This window comes from Coccinella septempunctata, chromosome 3 (genome assembly GCF_907165205.1).
Source record: "Coccinella septempunctata chromosome 3, icCocSept1.1, whole genome shotgun sequence".
Lineage (NCBI taxonomy): Eukaryota > Metazoa > Arthropoda > Insecta > Coleoptera > Coccinellidae > Coccinella > Coccinella septempunctata.
In genome coordinates, this window is record NC_058191.1 from 22,386,065 (window position 1) to 22,410,683 (window position 24,619).

The following is a 24,619-nucleotide window of genomic DNA, read 5'->3' on the forward strand; positions in this document are numbered from 1 at the left end:
CCCTACAGGAAACAAGAATAAACCGGAACAGAAGACTGAATTTCATGAATTATGAAACATATAGATGTGACAGAATTACAAACACCGGAGGAGGAGTAGCAATATTGGTGAGAACAGATCTGAAACACTACTTTAAAAGTAGATCCGACGAAACACAAGGAAAAACAGAAAAAGTGACGATTGTTGCCGAATTAAATCGGCAAAGAGTCGAAATAACCTCGGCGTATAAGCCACCACAAAACAATCTATTGGAAGAAGAGATAAACAACATGTTGGAAGGATCAAACCCGAAAATCTCCATCGGAGATTTCAACTGTAAATCCCCATTATGGAATAGCATAACAGAGAATAGAAATGGCAAAAAACTCAAGGATTTCGCCGAAAAACAAAATGCCATAGTTATTGGACCAGAGCTACCGACATATCTTGCTTTTGGAAGAGGAATACCAGATGTAATAGATATCGCGATATTGAAAAATATAACTCAAGAATTCTCGATTGAAACTTTGGAAGATGGAACCTCAAACCACAATCCCGTGGAATTGACAATTGGAGAAGAACCAAAAGAAAAACTGCTGGAAATGAGAGAATATACCAATTGGACTAAATACAGCCATTTAATACAATCGGAAATAACAGAAATTCCAACAATAAACACTCCAGACGATCTGGAATGTGCGGTTGATAAACTGGAAGAGATTATATTGAAAGCTTACGAAAAAAGCACGAGAAGAGTGAAGAGACCAGCTCCAAGTCATCCGCATGGCGATACGCCTAAAGAAGTAAAAGATCTTATACAAGAAAATCGAAGACTCAGAAGAATATATAGGATGAACAAAAATGATCTAAATAGAAGGAACCTCAACCGACATAGCCAAGTTCTGAAAAATGCCCTGAAAGATCTAAGAACAAGCAGATGGAACAAAAGGGTTCAAGAACTGAATACAATCGATCATTCTGCATGGAGAATGCAAAAAAGCCTACGAGGAGAAAAGACTAAAATTCCACCCCTACACGGAGAAAGGGGAATGGCTTATACCAATACTGATAAGGCAGATGCATTGGCGGACTCGATCGAACGAGAATCGAGAATAAATTACAGGATAGACGACGATAATGAAGATTTGGAAGAACTGGTTGAAGAAAATGATGAAGAAATGGATGAATTACCAGCGACTGCTGAAATAGACAAGCCAACATCGCCAAATGAAATCAGGGAAATAATTAGAAGTTTGAAGAAGCGGAAAGCTCCCGGAAGCGATAAAATAACGAATGTTATTTTAAAGAAATTACCTAGAAAAGGTATAGCCGCTCTAACTAATATCGCGAATGGAATTATGAGGACAGAACACTACCCAGAAAAATGGAAAACAGCAGAAGTCATAGTATTCAATAAACCATTCAAAGAGAAGAAGTTTCCACAAAACTACAGACCGATAAGTCTACTGTCGGCTTTAGGAAAAGTAGTAGAAAGAATTATCGCCACGAGGCTAAATGAGGAAACCGAAAATCTGAAACTAATTCCACCAGAACAGTTCGGATTCAGAAGAGAGCATTCAACAGAACAACAATTATTAAGGCTCACAGAGTACATAACAGAGGGATTCCAAAATAAACAAGCTACAGGTCTTGTTTTACTAGACGTCGCCAGAGCATTCGACAGAGTATGGCATGAAGGATTAATATATAAGATGAGATGTGCTGGATATTCGATCAAAATATGCAAGTTGATACGGAATTATCTCAAAAATAGAAGATTTTACGTGAAAGTGGGAGGAGAATGCTCCTCAACAAGAGATATAGAGGCTGGAGTACCCCAAGGATCAGTACTTGGGCCACTTCTGTACAACATATACATCCACGATATTCCGAAAAATCCAAGAACCATGCTAACGTTATATGCTGACGACACAGGCATAGCAACTCGACACCGAAATCCTGAAATAATAGAACGAGTTCTACAAGAGTCGATTGACGAAACAAATGACTGGTGCATAAAGTGGAAAATCAAGCTCAATGGACAAAAGAGCCAAGCAATATTACTACAGAAGAGAAGACTGCGACCCACAACGAAACTGGATGTTGACGGCGAAGAAATCGACTGGAAAAATGAAGCCAAATATTTAGGAATAACACTTGACAAAGGACTTACTTGGAAAAGTCATATCAAACAAGCAACCGACAAAACGAAAGCAGCGATGAATAGACTCTATTCTCTGATAGGAAGAAGAAGCCACATGTCGAAAGAGACAAAATTGAAGATAATCAAAGCCGTTGCTAGGCCTCAACTGACTTATGGATCAGTTGCCTGGGGTTTCGCGGCAAAGAGCCATATCAAAAGAATTCAGGCCACTGAAAACAAGCTGCTACGATGTGCAATAGATGCACCTTGGTTTGTCAGGAATAGACAGATTTATAAGGACCTGAAACGGGAAACCATAACGGAATTCATGAACAGAAAAGCAGAGAAATTATTCGAAACAGCGAAAAACCATCCGAATCAAGAACTCAGGAGACTAGTGGACTACGACCCAGAGGAAGACAAAAGGAGAATGCGAATTTACCGAAGGAGACCAAGAGATCAATTAAAAAGAGATTAAAATAACAACAGAAACTTATTGAAAAATTCAATAAAGTGTTAATCCAATAGAGGATGAACACATAAATCCCAGCACGATAGTGTGCGAGAAGAAAACCGACCAAGAGATTAACGGTTTATAGGCAAATGCCCGGAACCAAAATTCAAGAAGCAGTAGGGTTTTTAGTGGGTCTCGAGCTCAGGAGAGTGAGAAACCCCACACTGTTCCCCCTCAGGAGATGAGGGTGGTTCGTCTGTCTTGCAGATTTTCCCCCTGCTACACCAAAAAAAAAAAAAAAAAAAAAAAAAAAAAAAAAAAAAAAAAAAAAAAAAAAAATGGATTTATCATTTAACTGATTCTATGCAAGCGCAAACATATCTTTAGTTGACCTTGATATTTTTAGCCGCTTGGGAAATTAACGATAAATTGTGATTTTTTGTGATTGTCAATCACAACTGTGTTTATTCTGTCACATGGACAGAATAAACTTTGAAGCCTTCCTTCTCTTGATTGGTAGGTGTTCAGATGGTCTCCTAGGCATAGTGCAAGCATTAATGAGTAGTGAGAATGAAAACGTGCACAAATACCCTGCATTTCAAATATCTCCCCACTAAATGCCTAATTGATTGCAAGGTGCATGTCGGGTGTCACCGGACATAAGCATGTCGGGCATGACCGAACAAAAATAATTTCAATATTTTGTTATAAAATTCCGAAGTCATTAAGTTCTAGAGTATCTCCGAAAATACTTCAACAAAGATCAATGAAAAAGATACTTTATACTCAGCACAATGCACCAAAGGCAAAAACCAATGGTCAAAAAGAAAATATGTTTGTGATGATCTCGAAGAAATTTTGCCGGTTCCCAATGCTGCAGAGCACAAAATAGTTAAAAAAATTACTTGAAAAAAGTGCTCACTTGCACTCCATTATAAATGACTTGGAAGAGAAAAATGAAACTGAGGCTGAAGGAGTAGAGAAAATTTAAACGAAAGTTTAAATCAAAATGTTTCGAAACTAGTTGAAAAAAAAAAACAAAAACTAAAATTTTCATCCAAACGAAAGAACACGGGAGCAGGAAACTCATTCTCTCATTTGCCATGAATGTTTAGACGAAAACTGGATCCAGTGTTGTGAGCAGAGACAACCAAGGATGTCTCTGGTTGTGAGTGTAATGGATGGGTTTATATGAGGGATGCTCTGTCGTAGAAAAGGGTCATACGTAATACAGGTGTGATTATTTTTGAAATTTAGCTTTTTTCAGCCGTATCTACAACCTTTTTTTTGTCCGATGTTACCCTCTAGTCTTGAAGAAATTCAAAATGTTCACTTTATTTCTTTGAACGATGTATGTTTATTTTATGAAGTGTATGTTTGTATCCTCTCAGGATATATGAAATATATGTGGAATAATCATTTCAAACTAAGTTTGTTGAAAAACTTCGAAGATAAATTTATGTTTCAATATTTTTTCGTATCATGTCCCGTACTACCCGACTTTCCCTTACGTAATTTTACTCCGACTCATTAATTTTTACTCATCTTATAGTACGAGATCCCGCTGCAGAATCACTACGTTCATTACGTATAGAGTCAAACACACATTTTCACATACGTTTATGGAATGGACGTTTATGTAAAAAGTGGCCGCAAGTAATTTTTAATTAAATTAATGTTAATCAATATTCCAACAGAAATTTCGTTCACACCGTTTTGAAATAAAATATCATCCACATCATAGCAATGCATGTAAGGAATACTAAAATCCATAGCTGCCGTTGCACACTCGGCCGCAACTACCTCGCAGCCAGGTGTAAGCAGGTAATATTTCGATGTTCCACGTTCATGACGTACACGGATATTTTTGATATCAAATTAAAGCTAATTTTTTTTCGAATATGATGGTATATGGCTGCCTGTGAAAAAATGGCCGCAAATTAGGTCTGCCATCTGTTAAAATAGCGAGATATCTGAAATAAAGTGAAAGAGATGGCGCGCAACGCCACTTGTTAGATGAGGATGGTGGATGCCATGTGTGAGTATTTAAGCCATTGCGCATGCGTCGAAAGATATGGTTCTTAGCCGGCGGCTCAAACAATAGTAGGAACGACTTAACATTTACAAAATTTTTTTTTCGTGTTTCTTCAAAATCAGGCTCTTGAATCAAGTTACATTTTATATCAGTGTATTACATTTTCTAATCCAAGTCCGATTCCTTGCTGCTTTCACAATCGCAGTTGTCACTATCGTCGTCGCAATCAGAGTTTTTTTCATCATCTGAAAATGCTCAATTACATAATACATTTTCTACTTGTATCGGAGTTGAACTTCCCAGAAACCATGTTGGTTTCAGGGCACCATCCAGAAGAAGCCAACCATTTATTCTCCGCACTAAACTTTAAACAGTGGTACTGAGCAACAGCGAATTGACGGAAATCGTCCGTAGCACCTTTTGTTTTAATTACTTCCAAAACGATAAAATGTAGGTTGAAACAAACCCTTTGATTTTTTTAATGAATTTTTCATCATTCTCTTTTGCCGCATACATCTTGTTGAACATGATAAATCGTCCAGTGTCTTTGGAATGAACTTTGGTGAGACATCATCTTTTGAAAAAATTCTTCTTTTGTTTCAATATTAATTCATTTGGACCTTATTCTTATTAGAATCTATTATATGCATTGCACCCGAACTCTCAATATTCGTATAGCGCCCGACGAAGGGTTAATACATAAATAATATCAACAGCGTTGTGTACAACGAGCTCCAACACGTGGTTATAATATAAGAATCATTCAGGTGCACTGTTGAGAACCCTAAGACTCCTTTCACACCACGGGTTTTTACCGAAAAACGACCGAATAAAAAATTATTCATCGAGTTTTATCCGTACGGTGGGCACATCCAGCTCTCGAATCTCGTGGCGAAAAGCGCCGCCGAAAGTGCAATCTGGTTGTTTTCCAGTGCGAAACTAAACCGGAACACGTGTGAAAGATCCCATAATATCAGTAGATATAATTCTGAACATCGGGTAAAAACCCGATGGTGCGAAATAAGTCTAACTCTCTCTTACTTTTTTTTATTTCAGATATCTCGCTATTTTAACAGATGGCAGACCTAACTTGCGCCTATTTTCACAGGCAGCCATACATCATCCTATTCGAAAAAAAATTAGCTTTAATTTGATATCAAAAACATCCGTGTACGTCATGAACGTAGAAATACATCGAAATGTTACCCAGGTAGAACGGTGTTGTCTCGAAGACGTCTTCATTAGGTCTTTATTGGTCTTCGACGTCACTCGGACGTACAATAACGTCTCTGAGACGTCAATTCAAGTACGCTAGTAAGACGTCGTACAATAACGTCTCCGAGACGTCAATTCAAGTGGGCTAGTAAGACGTCACACAAAAGACGTCTGAATAACGTTATTCTTAGACCACTCTGAGACTTTAGACTTATAATTTTTTCAAGGTTCGATATATATCGGACAGTTTGAATATAGATATGTAGATATGAAACATAAACGGATAACGTCCGTTAAATTATAAATCGCTATATTCATATCCTTTAGATTCAAGGAAAATGAAATTATTTGCAGTCAAAAGCCTGAAAAAAATATGACTAGCTATCCTGTTCCATTTATCCTATGTAAATGCATGTGTCAACGCATTGACAATTGATCTTTTGCTTCATTTCCGTTAGTACATAGTCTTGAAAATAACTTTTTCTGACACACTTTTTCATGATAGTCAATACCAATAATACCAACATCTTACACAGCCTCGACGGCCGTAATGGCAGCGCACTCGGCTAGGATGCCGGAGTCAGCTGGTTCGAATCCCGCCGATATCATAGATGTTTGTCGGTGTCTTGTACCTAGGATTTCAAATAATGTATGCTGATATGTTCGAACACAAGGCCAGGGGGAAGAAAGAAAAAACATGTTGGTTTATGTTTCATTTTTATCCATGAAATTCTAAAATTTTCTGAAAAATACTGACGTCCTTAGTACGTAAGAAAGACGTACGCAAGACGTAAAAGTACCGAATAATCGTCTTCCAAATTCGTCTTCAAGACGTCACCGTAAGACGTCTTCAGGCTGTGACATATTAACGTCACCATAAGGTTTCACTGACGTCACCAAGTTGGTCACCATACGTCCGAACATGACCAACCAAAGACGTCTTGAAGACTAAAATTTCTACCTGGGTACCTGCTTACACTTGGCTGCGAGGTAGTTGCGGTAGTTGATGTGGATGATATTTTATTTCAAAACGGAGTGAACGAAATTTCTCTTGGAATATTGATTAACATTAATTTCATTAAAATTACTTGCGGCCACTTTTTACATAAACGTCCATTCCATAAACGTATGTGAAAATGTGTGTTTGTCTCTGTATGTAATGAACTTAGTAATTCTGCAGTGAGATCTTAGAGTATTATGTTCATTGACTATCAGTAACAAAGTCTTTTGATTAAGTAGGAACTATAGTAAAATATATATTGGGAAAAAATGCAATCAATCACAAAAACCATTTTGTCCATATAGTACGGACAAAATGACATACTGAGTAAAGACATAAGGGCATACCAAAATATTAACAAAACAACTCACAAGTATATCGTTTGGTAGACTCTAGGAGATCAGCACATGAAGCATTTGCTGACATACTATGTCATTTTGTGCAAATGTAAACAAAAAACAATAAAAAATCATAATTTCATCAAACAACCAATAATTGCAAGGCAATTAACTAAAATCACTCAATCACTGGATACTTCACTAGTTTATCGATTTTAATAGCAATAATCTCAAAATGAAAACAAATAACTGCAAACAGGAGAAAATCACTGTAAAATAATTGAGGGGTGATTTTCCGAATTTAGTTTTTCATTGATTCTCCGAACATAAAATTCACCCGCATCTTCCAGTTTCTACATTATTACTCTTACATACCATAAAAATACCACTCTTCATAATTTCTCGTGTTTGCTCAATTTTGATATTTTGATATGAAAAATCGAGTACCTACATTGTCTGAAGGCAATTCTGTAAAAGAAATTACAGATGGGTAATGTCATAAAATGAGCTTGTTATTTCTAAAGGTAATTTGTGTCTCCAGGTGGCATAGCTCTTTACGAAAATGTTACGTTAAAATGGACATATCTTCTTATTTAGGCGGAAAAATCGGAAAAAATTGGTAAGTAAAAAACGTGTTCTTTTGACCTCTATATTCTACTGTTAAAATATATGTACAAGTCCCCTCACCCTGTATATACTATGCGCCCGTGAAGACTGCCCCCTCTCCATTTGCAAGTGTATCTGTTAGATTGAGGATGTCCGTTTTTCACAATGCGCTTTGTTTATGGCCTGCCTCATGATCTGCTCCCTCTTGAGCAAGGACAAGTTCGTAAATTTAAATAGTTATGCTGGTTAGAAGATCTCTCATCAACATCAGGTATAAAACGGTATATTAATTTTGAATTCCAGAGTAGTATTTGTTCTGTGCCAAAATTGTATCAATTTCAGTTTCAGAGTGTTTCCATTTTACGCAACTTTGGGAGAAGCTCCCTTACTTGAATCTTCTGAATAGCATATTTATAGGTAATTGTGGTTCGATGAATCATTTGATAGGCAATTTTGAAGATTCAAGATACTGATCCTTGAACTGCAATTTTTACTGAAATTGTTTTTCCGATTTTGGTAGACTGTAAAATTCTACATTAAAGGATTGACCACACCATCGGAAATGATGCTGATGAATCAAAGCAAAATCATAGACGTAGGGTGGGTATGACTCGTCCAGTCCCGCCTTTCAATTCCAGGCTACGCCAATGAGCAAAATGTAAACTCTTTGTAACTGAATCCATGTCATATGAACGCTTACAATACTTCGAAATCCAAAATAAATATGCAGTTTTAGACCTTCCAGGAGACTATATTTCTTCCGACCAAATACCATTACCTTCAAATTTCTCAAAATCGGTGGATATTAAACACATTACATTGCAGAAAATTGGACAGACGCACTCCTACAGATACAATTTCAGTTGTAGGCTAGATGGTCATTTAGTTTCACAAGATTTTCATGAATATTTTTATGATCAAGTTTGGACTCATAAATCGATTTAGAGCGAATAACCGGTAATTACCGTGGTTATTGGCGGTTTTGCCCTTGGTTATGTGCCTTCAGAACTTCTAACCTCACTTTAATAATCAGAAGTTATTGGGGTTACATGTCACTGCGACCTTAAGGTCTTTTATGCCCCCCCATCAGAGGTTTCTTCACCTGCTTCATTATTATTTGCGCAATTACATTTATCTACTTTTAAATATTGCCCCTCAATGAAATTCAGCGGAGCTCTCTTTTCTTTTATTTGAAAAGATGCCAACGGACAATATGAATGGTATTGAAACATATTCAAACATATAAAGTGGAAAAAATTTTCGAAATTTTGTATAATGCTCGTAGAGAAGTTTTTCGAATTACTTCTCAAACTGTATCAAATACCAAATTCGGAAAAAGGTGCAGTAATCACCATACCTGAGAAAATGAAAGAAGCCTATTTTCAATGTATTGATTCAAGACTTCTGAATACTTACAAACAGAAAATTAGTATACTGCATGGACACACTGTAGCTTCGTAACAATGCTTGCTTTGGTATATGGTTTTGTGGACTCTCGTGCTTGTACTATATTGGTATATACCAACAAGTTTTTTGCTTTGCTCTCAAACCAGAGGAATATTTGTTTGGATATAAGCATTTAATAAGGGTTCGTATGGCCGGATATCCTGATATTGTAGTCAAATAGCTGTTTATTTCCTAAAAATATTAAATAAATTTCAAGATCTCTGAACTTTTGCTATGTTTAGTCAACTATCTAACTTCAGTTCATATGTCATTACGTGTTGTGCTTGCTGTTTATTCAGTTGGGCTGCTATCGAAGCGGAGCCATCCTGTAGATGTAACCTAATGAGCGATAATAAGATCCTGAATAAATCATACGATAATCAGTAGAAGGCGCAAAGAAAGGGTGTAAATGCACCAGAAAATGAGAAGAAAAAATTTTAATTTATAGAGAGCTATTTGCCCAGACCAGACAAAGCAAATAGAGAAAACGCCAGCTTGTAGTTATTCCATTCGAAGTTGAAACATCCTATTACACAGGCCGTAAACCCCTAATATTTACTGTTAGCCGTTGACTCGAGCTTGGCAGTGTATCTGTTGACAAAAATGAATGAAACCGGGGAACGACTTCCAAGAAATGATTTCTGAAGTCGCATTCTTTTACGAGCTCTGGTTTGTCTAGTTTAACCCGAAACCGAGATTGTGTGCTTGGTGGAGTAGGGACCCTCAGACTATTATAAAATTATGTAGTTCCTAAAATGTGGCTTTATTTATTCATTCATTCACAAACAGCGACACAGAAGTAATGGATGTTATTATTATTTTTGAATTTCTAATTCAACATAGTCAAGAGGGGAAAAATTCTTTATTTTCATGAATCTTTAAAGAGAAAGAATAAATATTTTTATTTTTCTTTGTTTTTATCTCGAGATTTAACATGGCATCCAAGCCATCTAAGCATGTAATTAGGCTGTCCGAAGCACTGAATTTCTTCAAAAACGAAAGAAAAATTTGGGAGGAAAAGGAAAATGCTGTTGAATTAGGCATGTGATTAATATGATGTTTGATAGTGACCTTCATATGGTTCGTGGAAACGTGCATGCCAGCATGATAGACCCACAATATAATGTTAAGCTATAATATAAAGAAATTTATTGCTTCTTATTGTGATATTTTGTCATAGGATGCAGTGGATAATGATACCGGCTGTACCGAGATAACTATATTCGTTTATTGTTTTAATGCCATTATATTCCTTTATAAATAGCTCTTTTTATTTTTCAGATGGATATCGATTGTACAATAAAATCAGGCAAGTGCAAGTGTCCACGTGGTCAACTACAATGTCACCACAAGGTAGCTTTGCTACTCTTTGCTTACAACATTGCAGTTTCTGATAGGGAGTGTGCTTGGAGCCAGTGCAAAAAATCAACGAAAAAATATGTCAAAAAAGGATATTAATCAAGCTAAGCCTCACAGGTTAACTAAGAGGAATTCGACAGAAGAAATGAAAGTTTTCAAGAACAACTTTTCTGTTCTTGATGGTGCTTTTGGCTTCTTTTGGCTCTGTCGGGGAATGAAATTTCATTAGAGCAAGAAAAATCCATTGTAAATGTCGGATATATTTTATTCAGCATTTATCAGCAGTTAACAAGTTTCTGTTTTTTTGCAAATTGAATAAAAATAGCAGAAAATATTATCAGCAAAGTAGCGGAGCTAACAATTGGATAGTTGGGGCGAAAAAATAAATTGACAGCAAGTTATTTTGCAGTTGTGTTGGCAGCATGTCCCAGTCTGTTCCAACAGCTTTCAGGTACTTTAATTTATGCTCATTCCGAAGTTGGAGTTATTTTATGAATTGATATATCTTAAATATTGAGGAAATTATTTATAGGTACATAAAAGCGGTGCAATGGGGGAGCAATCCATGAAGAGCAAGCCATCGAAGCTTTGGAGGAAGTACTAAGTGATTCCCACTGTAGTGGTTACGCAAGTGTTTATACCTAGATGCTAGTCCAAATGGAGATCTCAAAAATAACACATTAATAATAAAATGAAGTAATTCTCATTCTGCGTCGAATATGGAATCAGGAGTATTTTTGTGTACCACATATTCCAAAAAAGTTAAATTTCACTCATTTTCAGTTAAAGTTCACTCACTTTTGAACATCTTAGGAAATTGAAAATATCAACACCCCAAGGTCAAAACTAATTATAAAAATGTTTCAAATTTTATACAGTGGTTTACTATTTTCACAAAACTAACGAAAGAAATAGTATAGAAAAGAGAAATGATCAACCAAAATATTTTATTCTACGGGAGTTGTAAATGATGGAAAAAACAAAATTATTATTTTGATCAAATAATTGTTATATTGTGGCATCTGATCATCTCTCCTCCTGCCCCACCTCCATAGAAACATCGAGGGATCTGGTCAGCTCAAACAGTCTCCCTACTTTTTGTGGGCCCTTTCGTAGTTATGGGCCCCTCAGACAATAGCTCTCACCTTTTGTCCCGTACATACGGATTTTTCGGTTTTTCTTCTAAGTTGAAGCTCGTCCTACCGAAATTGAAAAATTTCCCTACTATTTTCGGAAAAACAAACACCTTCATAAATAAAGAAGGCTGTGCTAGTACTAGTATAGGTAAATATGAAGTAGTAGACATGGAAATTCTCGTAATTTCTCGAATATCCGGAATGAAAGTGATCTTCAGAGTCTCTCATAACCTGACACAACATAGGAGCATAAAGTTCATTACCATATTATCGATGAAAATTACCTGCCAACTTGGCCGAACTAGTTTCTGAGTTTTTTTATTGAAAGAAAAACACGACGTATATTATATATTCTGAATTAGAAAAAAAAATGGGACTGAAATATGTGAAAATAACTTAGGGTTTATATTTGAAAAAAATGAAAGTTACCACAACTATCACTGAAGTTGCGGTCTGAAAAAAACCTTTGACTACGCCACTGTATTCTACATGAAAAAGTCTTGTTCTGCGCTTTCGGCACGTTCTTTTTTTGAATAGGGTGTCAGTTGAATTACACTAGCATTGGATGGTCCTGGTACATCATAGTCTCCACACAGTCATACACTGTGTAATTGTCATTTATTTGGACCACTTGTGTTGGAAAATGAAACTTCTCGTTTTGCACTTTCTAATACTTCTTGAATTTCCTTCGTTTCGGAAGGTTTTTAGTGAATAGCATTTAAATAAATGGAATTAATAAAACTCTAAATTATGTTCTTCAATATTATCTTTTTTATGAAAAAGAAGCTTTCTTAGTTGTGCCTGAATAGACTGGGCAAAATGTTTCTGATGCCATTCATCACGCCCAGAACAAATAAGCGACTATTGTGTCGTGTCGGACTTTGTCCTCCTGTCTAAAACAGATGAAACCATTAACAACACTACAGTCGTTTAATAGAGAAATTCTAAACCTTAGTAAAATCCATTTTCGATAGGTATAAAGTTGTATTGAGAAAGGAAGGAAGGAACGTATTTTCCTCTCACTAAAGCGGTTGCAGTCAGAAGCAAAGCACATAACCATTTTCAAAATATTTCTCACAAAGACATAATTCAAAGAATCGAACACTTCAAGTACTTACTCCATACAAAAATAAATTACAATCTTTGGCAGCTGCGCAGTATTAGTATTTCCCTTCTTGTTTTCTACTTGATCTTTACAGGAAAGTTTAAACCATAGATAACTCCAATCTGAGATTTCGTAATCCGAAGTTTAAACTACCATCTTTCGGGCCTAAGGCCTGCTTGAGTAATTTGCAATTTCCGGAAACCACAGAAAAAAAACTAAAATCCTATGTTCCGATAAATAATTTCGACATTACCTGAATTGTTGATGAATTTTCAACAATCCCAACAAACAATTCTTCAGATACAACTCAGAGAATATCCGAATTATTCATCGGAACATATCCTATTTCAATAAAAGTATTCCGAAATGGCTCGTTTTCCTTATTCCAAGTTTTTCTTTGATAACTTTAAAAGTTTCAATTTTGAGTACAAAGGGGGTTCATATAGGTTGCCTCCCTCTCCTTTTACGTAGAATTCAAGAAAACAATAGAAAATATTGGTTGTAATTTGAAAATCTTGAGTTTTGATGAATGCGATTTGTTCAACTTGAGATTAATCTCATAAACACCCCGCACAATTTGAGTCCTAACAGCAAATAATATTATAATACTACATAATGGAGCAATTGAAATTGGTAAAGATTCCTTTCGAAAAAAACTCATCAGCAAAAATATTAAAACAATTGTTGACCGTTGATTTTTTACCCTTGGTGTAGTATACTGTTGAAATCGCCAACAAATCAGCTATTTAACGTTGAAGATATACTGGGTGTACCATTTGAAATAAAAAACTAGGAGGTTGTTCCTCTCAGTTTTATTTCTTTCATACTAGTTTGTGTCAAAATGTTAACCTCTCAATTGCTTGTTTTTTACAAATTTTTTCATTGAACCTGATTATTCAAATGCAGCGATGTTAAAGTTTTTCTGTCAAGTTCAATAACGTGAAGGGACATTTTCCGTCATTTTGCTATTAATTAAAAAAAAAACAAATAAACTACGTTTAATTTCAGAACGCCACATTATTGCCCTAAAATCTACTAAATTCTAAAAATTTTCCGCTCCTACCTTTATCTCGGGGGCGATCACCTCAGACATCCCTAAGATACCCCCCCCCACAATTTTTTTACTTTCGCCTACGATAATATCTATGTATCAGATAAAACCTAGCAATCTTTTTATCTTTTCTGATGTTTCGATAATCTGGCGTATCTTATTAGGAGTTAGTTGCACTCGTTTAGTCCCCAAAAATATTTCGGAATTGAAGGTGACCCCCTTTCGCAAGTAGTCCTGTCCGGTCCATCGACCATCAGCTGAGATAAGTGTGTGGTTTCTTGAACGTCGGAATCTTGCGCACCCGTCGTCCAGTTTCGGGTTCAAAAAGTGAATCTTGAGATCGATCAACGGCTGATATAATAATAAACCATAAAAATTCTTGAACGGCGAAGATCACAGGCCAATTTCGATGGTGCGCTCAGTAATTACTATTTCTGAAAAGAATTTCGTTCCTACTTTGTTAACCACTCGGTGGTAACTTCCATATTATGGTATGGCATTAGCTTGTATTACCGCTTGATATATTGGATAGGATGTCAGGTAGATATTACCGCTTACCTCGCCGTTGAAAAGGCCGATCTCGACGGCTCTTTTCTTTAATAACAGAACTTTTGGCTATTTCTGTCAATAAATAAATGCCCTTTGTTTATATAAATAATAGAAGATTGTATTCATTTTTGTAGCACACAGGTAAATTCATCGTTCCTCCAAATATGCCTCCCAATAAACAAATACGTTGTGTAGGTACTTATTATACGTTTACACAAGATGGGCTTTTGAGAATGAAACAGATGATATAATAGGTGGAATGAACTTATTTCGAGAAAATGCTCGGATACGTCTATTCTTGATTCAATGGGGACAACTTCTGAGATAACACCATAATCGTATCGTTTCAACCCTTAGTGTAACAACCTCAACCACTGAATTTTGAATGGAAGGATAGCCAATAAACACAAGGACATCCGATGGATGTCCAACTGATATCCAAATCTTGCAATACGGATATCCATTGGACGTCCTTTGATGGACAAATGACGTCCATTGGATATCCCATGGATATCCATCCCATGGATCTACCCTACAACTTAAAAAAGATGATGGTCGCTGCAACATCCCGCCATGATCTTCTTCGTCTTTTGAACATGATCAGAATACTACTGTTCGCCGATGACACCTCAGCATTAGTTACTGCGCGGAGCTTTCACGAGTTACAGAGGTTATGTCAACTTTCAGTCCAGTGCTTCGTTGATTGGTGTCGCTCTAATTCAATAATGATCAATATTGCTTAAACTGAATGCGTTCATTTTGCTCTAAGATCCAGCGAACGCAGATTGGTTGTACGGTATTTGGACGAGGTTCTTTCATCTGCGGACCATACCAAGTTCCTGGGGGTCCACATCGATTCCAACTTGAAGTGGATCGATTCTGTCTGTAAAAAACTCAATGGCTCTTACTTTGCTTTAAGTAGAGTTCGGAATTCACTTCCTTTGCGGTCCGTCCTCAACATATACTACAGTTTGGTGTACAGTCACCTATCATACAACATCCTACTGTGGGGTAATTCATCGGAGGTTGGCAGAGTTTTTGTTATACAGAAGAGGATCTTGCGTATGATATTTAATGTTGAGCCTGGGTCCTCCTGTAGACCGGTTTTCATTGAAAATGGCCTCCTCACCCTGGCCTCGATTTTCATTCTCAATTGTTTGATCTATACCAAAGAAAACGAAAATAAGTTCACCAAACTTTCTAGCTTTTATAGCTACAGTACAAGAAACGATGGATTGTTGCGTGTACCACAACATAATTCTTCTAGATTCGAATGTTCACCAATGTATCACTGTATCAAACTTTTTAATCACTTACCTAAATCATTGCGAAGTCTTAAGTTGAATGAATTTAAAAAAGCAGTTAAAGTTATTTTAGTTAGTAGATGTTATTATTCTGTTGATGAATATTTTTCTGATTCTTGTGAGTAGTTTTCTATTTCGATTTTGTTTTTTCTCTGACTTGTCCTATACATGTATTTGTCTGACAGGATTAATAAAGTATTATTATTATTATTATCCGTTGTCACCAATTTGGATGTCCAATGAATGTCCATATTTGGTCCAATATGAACGCATTTTGGACATGAATTGTACCAAAATGGACAAATAATGGACATTCGATGGACGTTGCCTGGTTGATGGATATTAACTGGACCTTTTTATATGAAAACTGGGCTAGTTATGAACCTCATATCAACGAATCAGTAGAATGAACATATATATTGGTTCATTTGAAGTTATCTAAAGTACGCCCATGTACCTATGGATGTACAATGGATGTCAATTTTTGGTTAACCAAAATACGTCCATGAATGTACAATGGATGTTAATTATTGGATATCTAAAGTACTTCCATGAATGGATGTACAATGGATGTCCATTATTGGATATCTACAGTACGTCCATGAATGGATGTACAAATGTCCAAAGGATGTCCATGTCCATGTTTACCAATTATGGACCTCTTGTGGATGTCCTGTGTTTACTAGGGGGTAATTGATGCTTCATTTGAAAGATCTTTCTATGCTGAGTTCAGCATATAATATTTAATTTTTTGCGATAGAATCCATTCGTTTCCGAAATATTCATATTTAAAATTTAATCAACTATTTCCCTCGGAGCATGCTGTAAATTGTGTAAATTCATCGAATTTTCATTCATTCATTCTAAAATTTTGATTATAAATGTGAAGTACTGATTCTGCATTCGTTTTTCTTGAAACATAAAGAAATTATTTCAACTCTTTCTGCTATTGAATAATCTATTTTCACCATAATTGCCTTGAATATCGATAGAAGAGGCAGCAATAAATAACCACCAAGATGATCTGATTTTTTGGGCATCGATTTTTTGTGGGGATACCAAAAAGTTAAATATTTGAAAGATTTGCTCCTAAATATCGTTGACGGATGATTGAATCGAACATTCGAATGACAATAGAAACCAAGTAAGTCACTTAAAGTAATTTAAATTTGAAGTTTTATTTTCTCCAATTATGAGATGAAGGTACCTTTTCAGGGAAAGAGTGCATGAAGCAGTCCCTATGGCATAGGATCGCAGCAGACGGAAACAGCATGCTAGTGATATTTAGAGTCTCACCCATTGAAGTATGAAAACGCTAAAACTGTATTCATAGTTCAACGGTGTCATCACGTCCTTTCAAAGGCTCAAGGACTGAGAAGAGTGAGCTTTTTAGGCCTAATTCACACTTATACTCCCTTCACTTTTAATTAAGCACTCGGTTGGCCATGAAATAATTTTCTCAAGATTATCGGTATACAGACAAGAATTGAATTTTGAAAAAAGTAGCTCCTAGAGCAGGACTCGAACCAGAATTCTTGTTTGTATACCGAATTTTCCATTATATTGAAATATTCAGACATTAAACTATCATCTTAATTTTCTCAAGATTTTGTGACCAGAACGGAGTGAGGTTGGCACTCATGAAATGTCGTTAATGTCATTCATTCATTCATTGCTGTATCCCGTTACCGGGAATAAATCTACAAAAAGAAGAAAGAAAAAAAAAATTGCGAGCAGACTTGTAATTTCTTAGGGCTAGTTACGACTGTGTGCCCTCCTGTGACTGAAGAGACCCAACCGTGACCTGCAGATCCTTCCACAGTCAGGGCATGGTTAGGGCAGGTTAATGTCATAACGCCGTTGCCAAATATTAAAGAGTAGAATGATGAAAAACGAGGCGAGTGAAACGATGTGAGCGCCATCTGTGTGTCAAGCGTGTTTTTAAGACGCTAGGAGTGGTTTAAATATTAATTTGAGTGCCATTTGAAGAAACATGAAATTTTGTAAGATTTCAGATGTCCATTTTAATCAAAAAGGTTTTGAATGTTTTGTATATCTAGCTCGTTGTAGTAGCTGATTATTGAATTTTTTTGTCTTATTTCTTGGTGAAAACACCAAAATATTGTTCGAAAATTATTGAATGGTGAAGAACTGTGGATCAAATAATAAAATGGATTTTCCGAGATTGAGTTTGTCACTCAACTAGGGAAAACAAAAGCGTAAGTATTAAAACTAGTAACATTGAATCGGTCATTCATTGATTCTAATTTTCAGTGCTCCGAAGTGGATAAAATTTTCAGGGCGTTAAGACAATGACTTCAGCAAACACTACTGAGTACTACCTACATATATAAAAAATTGAAATGTGTATGCTATGGTGGTGTATTGAATATTGGTTCATATTAATTTCTGATATATGTATATTTTACAAATTCAACCAAGTTTATCCATTTAAAGCAACCTATTGCACAGAAATAACACCTTCGACGTACAGCAGATCACCATATACTTTTGTGTCCTAGTCAAAGCTTTATTTGTTGTCCATAATTTCAATTTTTGTAAATTTTTTATAAATTGCAAATAAAAATATTGCACATCCAACAGCGTTTTCCATTGATATCAATTGATTCCAAACAATGTTCAGATGAAAACTAACATCCTGATGACAAACAAAACCATACTTTCGTGTTGTCTTATTTTTCTAATCTAAAAAAAGTCGATATTGAAATTTAGTACAAGAAATGGGTTCGCCCTTCGCGCCCCTCAATTATAAAACAGAAAATTAAATTGAAAAGTTATTCTGTATTGTCAAGCGTGTTTTCACTGGCCAAAATGTAGTCGGTTTTTAGTACTAGAGATATAAGGGCTTTTCCTTTCTTTCCACTCTATAATCTTTGCTAGCCAAGAACTTATGGATATTGAGATAGAATTAGCGAAAACTGAAGCCATATCTCTTTAACACTAATATCTGCTAAATACCGCAGTAGATACGAAAGTGAATATACGACAATTTCCATGAAGGTTAATGGTGAAGTGGAGATTACAAGAGCATAAAATACAAATTTTCACAGGATGGTATAAAGTGGGAATTTGCAATATGGCCGATAAAGAGATTTCCATGACGATAAAAATACTGAATCCTACTAAGACAAAATACTTGATATCGTACTGTTTGATATTAGTTACCTACATGTTGATAGTAGGTTGACTATTTTTTCAGTATCACTTGATTCTTGAGATTCATTCTATGAAGATTGTATTTCGAATCGGTTTTCGTTACCCATCGGCGTGACCTCAGGACGACGGAATCCAGTCAATGAAGTCGTTTAAATAAGTCACATTAAAAGAGAACGTTGGTTGTGTACTATACAAACCGATCTAAAAATAAATTTCGAAGAAGTTCACTTCATCACGGGTTATGAATCATAAAATTCGAACCTCGGTACAGATCAACATGAGCGTACAATATGTGTGAAATGAAATTCCTGACAAGGGAAATATCTTGTTTCCGATTCAAATTGCTTTTTAGTTTCGCGACTCGGTCATGTTCCGTTCGGATGATGGTCTCGTTATGGAATTCTCTCTCTATCCGCCCTGAACCAGATCAGAAAACCACACTGAAATAGTATCATCCTTCGAGAGCACAATGAATGGAAGCTAGCAGGGAAGTCGATGAAAAACATCGCAATTCTTAGTAGAACTGAAATTTTTTTTCGGCCTCGCAACCACGAAATGCGCCTTGAAAGGCACACGCATGAATGAATCGAGTTGGAATAAATTGATATACCTACAGATGATGCCATGCAAGCCTCTGATTTCGTTTTCTGTCTTCATCGTTCTAATGCGTTAATGATACACTCATCAACACTCAACGACGAAAAACCCCTCTATTTCATATTATCAATAGTAGTTGGGGAGCCCAAGAAAGAAATTCGGGATTTACTCGCTCGTGTTTGATTAATATAAGGGAAGATACCCTGGACCCTGTAGAGTACCTCTACCAAAAATTACACCTTTATATAGGGGGAATTGTCAAAAACAACCTGTCAGGATAGTAAAAAAAACGATCATTGTATACATACTCTAGCGTGTCAGATTAGGATATATGTGGTTAATCACATATTGAAAAGTATATATTCTCTTAATCTGACAATTTAAACTTGACGAAAATGTGTGGGGGTACGCCAAACTTGCGAAAAAAACAATCAAAATTTTGATTTTTTCCGTTAGCTAAAACTATCAGATTATATTTTTTCCGTTATTCTTCAATCATTAGCTTCCAAATAAGACAAAAAACATCGCGCTCGAGAATATACACGTGACGTTTTTTTCGCAAGTTTGGCTGCCTCCCACACATTTTGGTCAAGCATAAATTGTCAGATTGAGAGTAAGTATATTTTTCAACATGTAATAACTACTTACATATATCTTAATCTGACACGCTCGAGTATGACAATGATTGTTTTTTTTTACTATTCTGACAGGCTGCCCCGTACAATTCCCCCTATATATGTAGAGGTCTAATTTTTGGTAGAGGTACTCTACAGGGTTCAAAGTATCTCCCCGTATATAAATCCGACACGCTCGAATAAATTCCGAATTAACCTCTTGGGCTCCCCAACTACTATCGATGATATGAAATAAAGATTGGTTCATCAACATCAACAACATTACTGAGTCCTATCAATCAAATGTTACTCACTTTAGTAAAATTGACGTAATAATAAAAATATTTGAGAGAAACTCAATTGTGTTGATCTGCATTTATTTACTATACTAAAAACATATACATAGATATATAAATTTTATTGTACTTCAGTAATTAAAGAATACAGTGCAAACAAGTTTGCATGATTTATTTCCATTAATCAAATCGAAAGATACTTGCACCAATATGGTAACATTCAATGCAGAAATTATAGAGAATATATAATATTTTGATTACTTGACAGAAGTACACAATGAAAAGGATCCACACAAGTTTTGTAAAAAAAAACAGCGAAGAGAATTAGGTGAAAAAACACCAATGATGTTATGCTTAGAACTTATGAAACCCATAAATATTGAATTTCAATTCATGCAATTCAAAAAAAACATTTTCTAAATCATATATTGAATGAATAAAAACGTGATCTTAGTGTATACACATTATCTATAATGATATTCACCATTTTTTTAAGAAATTTAAGTGAAACGCAAATCTCTGTTTGCCAACCAGGCGCCATATTGACAGTTGAAAGTAACGTGGTTTGGATTCCCTAATACTACTTGGTACTAACCGTCTAATTAGCGCCCTCTATGAGAGTCAGATGTAAAAACAAATTCATGGGATGTATCAGCTTCCGAGACATATTCTTATAAAATTTCAACGCCCTTTATCGTAAATACGGATGGCGTTACTCACGGCCGTAGCCAGGGGGGGTTTGGGGGTTCAAACCCCCCCGAAATAATATAGGTACATAATATTAGTTTCAAAGAGTCTCTATTTATATGTCAAAATCAGAAAAATTCTATTTCAAACTCCCCCCGAAACTCAACCCTGGCTACGACGCCTATGGCGTTACTACTACTAAGCAAACCCAATTGTTTTTCGATTTTTTACCTATACTAGAGCATGCTATGTACCTTTTTTTAGAACACCCTGTACATAAATATAATAATATATAAAATGAAATTTTGCAGTGGTATTTTTCAAATAAAGATGTACCTAAAACTCACTTTTTCACCTAAATCCAAATGGAAAGTTCCCCAATACTTAAAAAACATTTGACGTTATCGCCAAATATCCTCCACCAGATATAAAGAAGCTCCAATACCAAATTCCAACAAGACTGCATATTTCAGAGAAAGCTATCGCACTTTGTATTATCAAGGTTCAATCTTCAAAAGTACCTGGAAACAAATTATGAGTCATTCGAGATATTTCAACTCCTGAAAGCTCCAAATTGTGAATAAAATCGAAATGGGTTTTTGAAACTTGGTTCATCTTTGACACAAATTGTAAATTATCAAAATTCACGCTGTCCTCGTGAACTAAGGACCATATATTACAACCTTAATTCCTTAAGTTTGAAAAATCATTGCGGAGTGGAAGGGAAAAGTCGGATAGCACCGGGCAGCGGGTATCATCGGACATTCATCGTTTTCTTGGATTTATCATTTTACCCCCTCCTCTGAATGGCCAAACGAACAAGCTCAAACATATCTTTAGTTGACCTTGATATTTTTAGTCGTTTAGGAAATAAACTTTAAATTGTGATTTTTTGTGATTGACACATGGACAGAATAAACTTTGAGGCCTCTCTTCTCTTTATTGGCAGGTGTTCAGGTGGTCTCCTAGGCAAAGAGTGCAAGCTTTAATGAGTAGTGAGAAGAAAAACGTATATAAATACCGTGTGTTTCAAATATCTCCCCAGTAAATGGCTAATTGATTGCAAGGTGCATGTCGGGTGTACCGGACACAAGCATGTCGGGAATGACCGGACAAAAATAATTTCAATATTTTGTTATAAAAATGCCGAAGTCATTAGGTTCTAGAAAATCTCCTCAAAACCAAAATACTTCAACAAAGATCAACGAACAAGATACTTTATACTCAGCACAATCCACCAAATCAGAAACCAATGGTAAAAAAAAATATTTTTGATGAACAAATTGGCAAAAAGATGTTTGTGATAATCTTGAAGAAACTTTGCCAGTTTCGAATGCTGCAGAACACAGAACTGCTGCAGAACACAAAAACTGAAATTTTCATCCAAACGAAAGAACACGAGAGCAGGAAACCCATTTTCTCATTTGCCATGAATGTTTCGACGAAGACTGGATCCAGTGTTGTGAGCAGAGACAACCAAGGTTGCCTCTGGTTGTAAGTGTAATGGATGGGTCTATAAAGAATGCTCTGACGTAGAAAAGGGTCATACGTATTACAGGTGTGATTATTGTTGAAATGTTAATAGCTTTTTTCAATAGTATCTACAGTTTTTATTCGTGTCCGATGTTACCCGGTAGTCTTGACGAAATTCAAAATGTTCACTTTATTTTCTTTGAACGATGTATGCTTATTTTATGAAGTGTATGTTTGTACCTTTTCAGGACATGTGAAGTATATGTGGAATAATCATTTCAAACTAAGTTTGTTGGTAAACTTCGAGAATGTCCGGTACTACCCGACTTTCCCCTATGTTTAATACTGTTTACATTCTGATTGAACCCCAGAAACCAAAACTTCCCCAAATCAATTCACAAATATCTATTTGTGATATCAAATCACACTTCTTGGATTCAACCGAAATAGCATTGGAATCAGTGGAAGGAATAGTTTGTCTCGCCCATATCAACTTACATGTTTAGAAATCAGCTGTTTTCTCAGAGTATATTGAAGAAACGCTGAGCTTTGGTGTGATTTCCATTGATTGACAAATCAAGAATAGGAATTATGACTTATATACGACTCATACTCGAAATGGTCTATCCTAAATTCGATAATTCCTCATCGTAGAACGTTTCAAATGAACTAAGCTTCAATAGAACGAAGAGAAGAATAAACCTGAAATTAAAAGAACTATTATTAAATCCCACGCTCGCCGTATCGCGGCGGACCTACAACACATAGGAGCACAAAAAGCACTACAACACCAATGAATTGGAAAATAGAGCGAGTAGTAAAAGGGCCCCCATTCATGGCCGGATCTCGTTTCATTCATGGTTCATGCGAATTCAGTAATAACAAACGTGGAACATTACGCATTCCTGGTGCCCAACGAATTACTGCATGCCGGAAAAAACTCCATCATTTATGGGTCTACATACCTGTCCAGATTTTATAGTATTGAGTGGGTGTACCCGGTTGTTCTAATCGAACGAGATGGAACGGTTAGGTGACAAATATTCAATCGCACATTCCCAAGTGAACCGAAACGATCAACCTGCCATGTTAGAATAAAAATAATTCATGATTTTATTAAAAGTCAATGCCTTCAGTATTGTCATTCTTCATTTTCCCCTCTATTGGTTTTGCGTGAAGAAAATATGTATTGATATGGTTTTGTAGAAGATTGCGTATTCAATTTGGATCGTTTTTTTATGCAATAAGATATCGCATACATGCGTGAATTCAATTTTGCTTTCAATTGCTTTGATATTTCGTAAAATGAGATTTCCGCTAAAATCAAATAAGTTAAGTCCAGTTCCATCATCAAATTTGAAGTCACTTTGAGCTCAAAGCTTCCTTTAGTGTCATTCTTAGTAGGGTTGAAGGATGCTTCAAAATTAAAGGGACTTAAAATTTGATCATAAAACTGTCCCTTAGTTCGTTTTAAATGGAATATTATCGTAGAGAACATCCGCTTCAAACAAATTAGAGTCTTCTGTTTTGGAAAATGATCGCTAAAAGCTCTTTTGGGGTCACACAGTTCTTAAGATCGAAGGTTAAGAACCGATCTTACAATGCTGTGCTATGTAAGAATACAAATGTAAGATGAAAATAGGGCACAGCTTATTGAAAAAGAGATTTCAAATAACCATAACATATAAAACAGACACGTAGATAATATCCAAATACAGATATCTTGAAGAACAATTTCAGTTAACTTACTGAGTGTATAAGATTTTTTACGGAAGGCGAGTAGATACTCCAAATGTGTAAGAACTACGACTTCCCATTTTCGGACTCGAATTTTCTAGCTTGAGGTAGATAGGAAGTCATTTTTGGTAGTGGGGTTGAGGTAGATAATGACACTAAGGGACAGAGCCGGAGAGACTGATTTCACGAAGAGTGAGTAAAGCGGCCTACAGACGAGCAACCTAGTTGTCAACTTGATTGTCAACACGTGTTGAGGTTGACGTGTTGACGACCAAGTTGAACGTCTGTGGGCTGGTTGGTGGTTGATATTCCTTCAAC

At 35.9% G+C, this 24,619-nt stretch overlaps 1 long non-coding RNA gene across 2 annotated transcripts; it reads right to left on the reverse strand.

Annotated features, from left to right (window-relative positions):
- Positions 1-20,920: 20,920 nt before the first annotated feature.
- Positions 20,921-23,630, reverse strand: LOC123310163. Of its 2 annotated transcripts, none has more exons than XR_006537338.1 (3): positions 23,324-23,630; positions 23,063-23,266; positions 20,921-21,612 (listed from the first exon to the last, which is right to left on the reverse strand). It is a non-coding gene; the product is annotated as an uncharacterized LOC123310163 (long non-coding RNA). The 2 variants fall into 2 exon arrangements; XR_006537339.1 differs by having other exon boundaries at positions 23,320-23,630.
- Between the last annotated feature and the right edge of the window lie 989 nt (positions 23,631-24,619).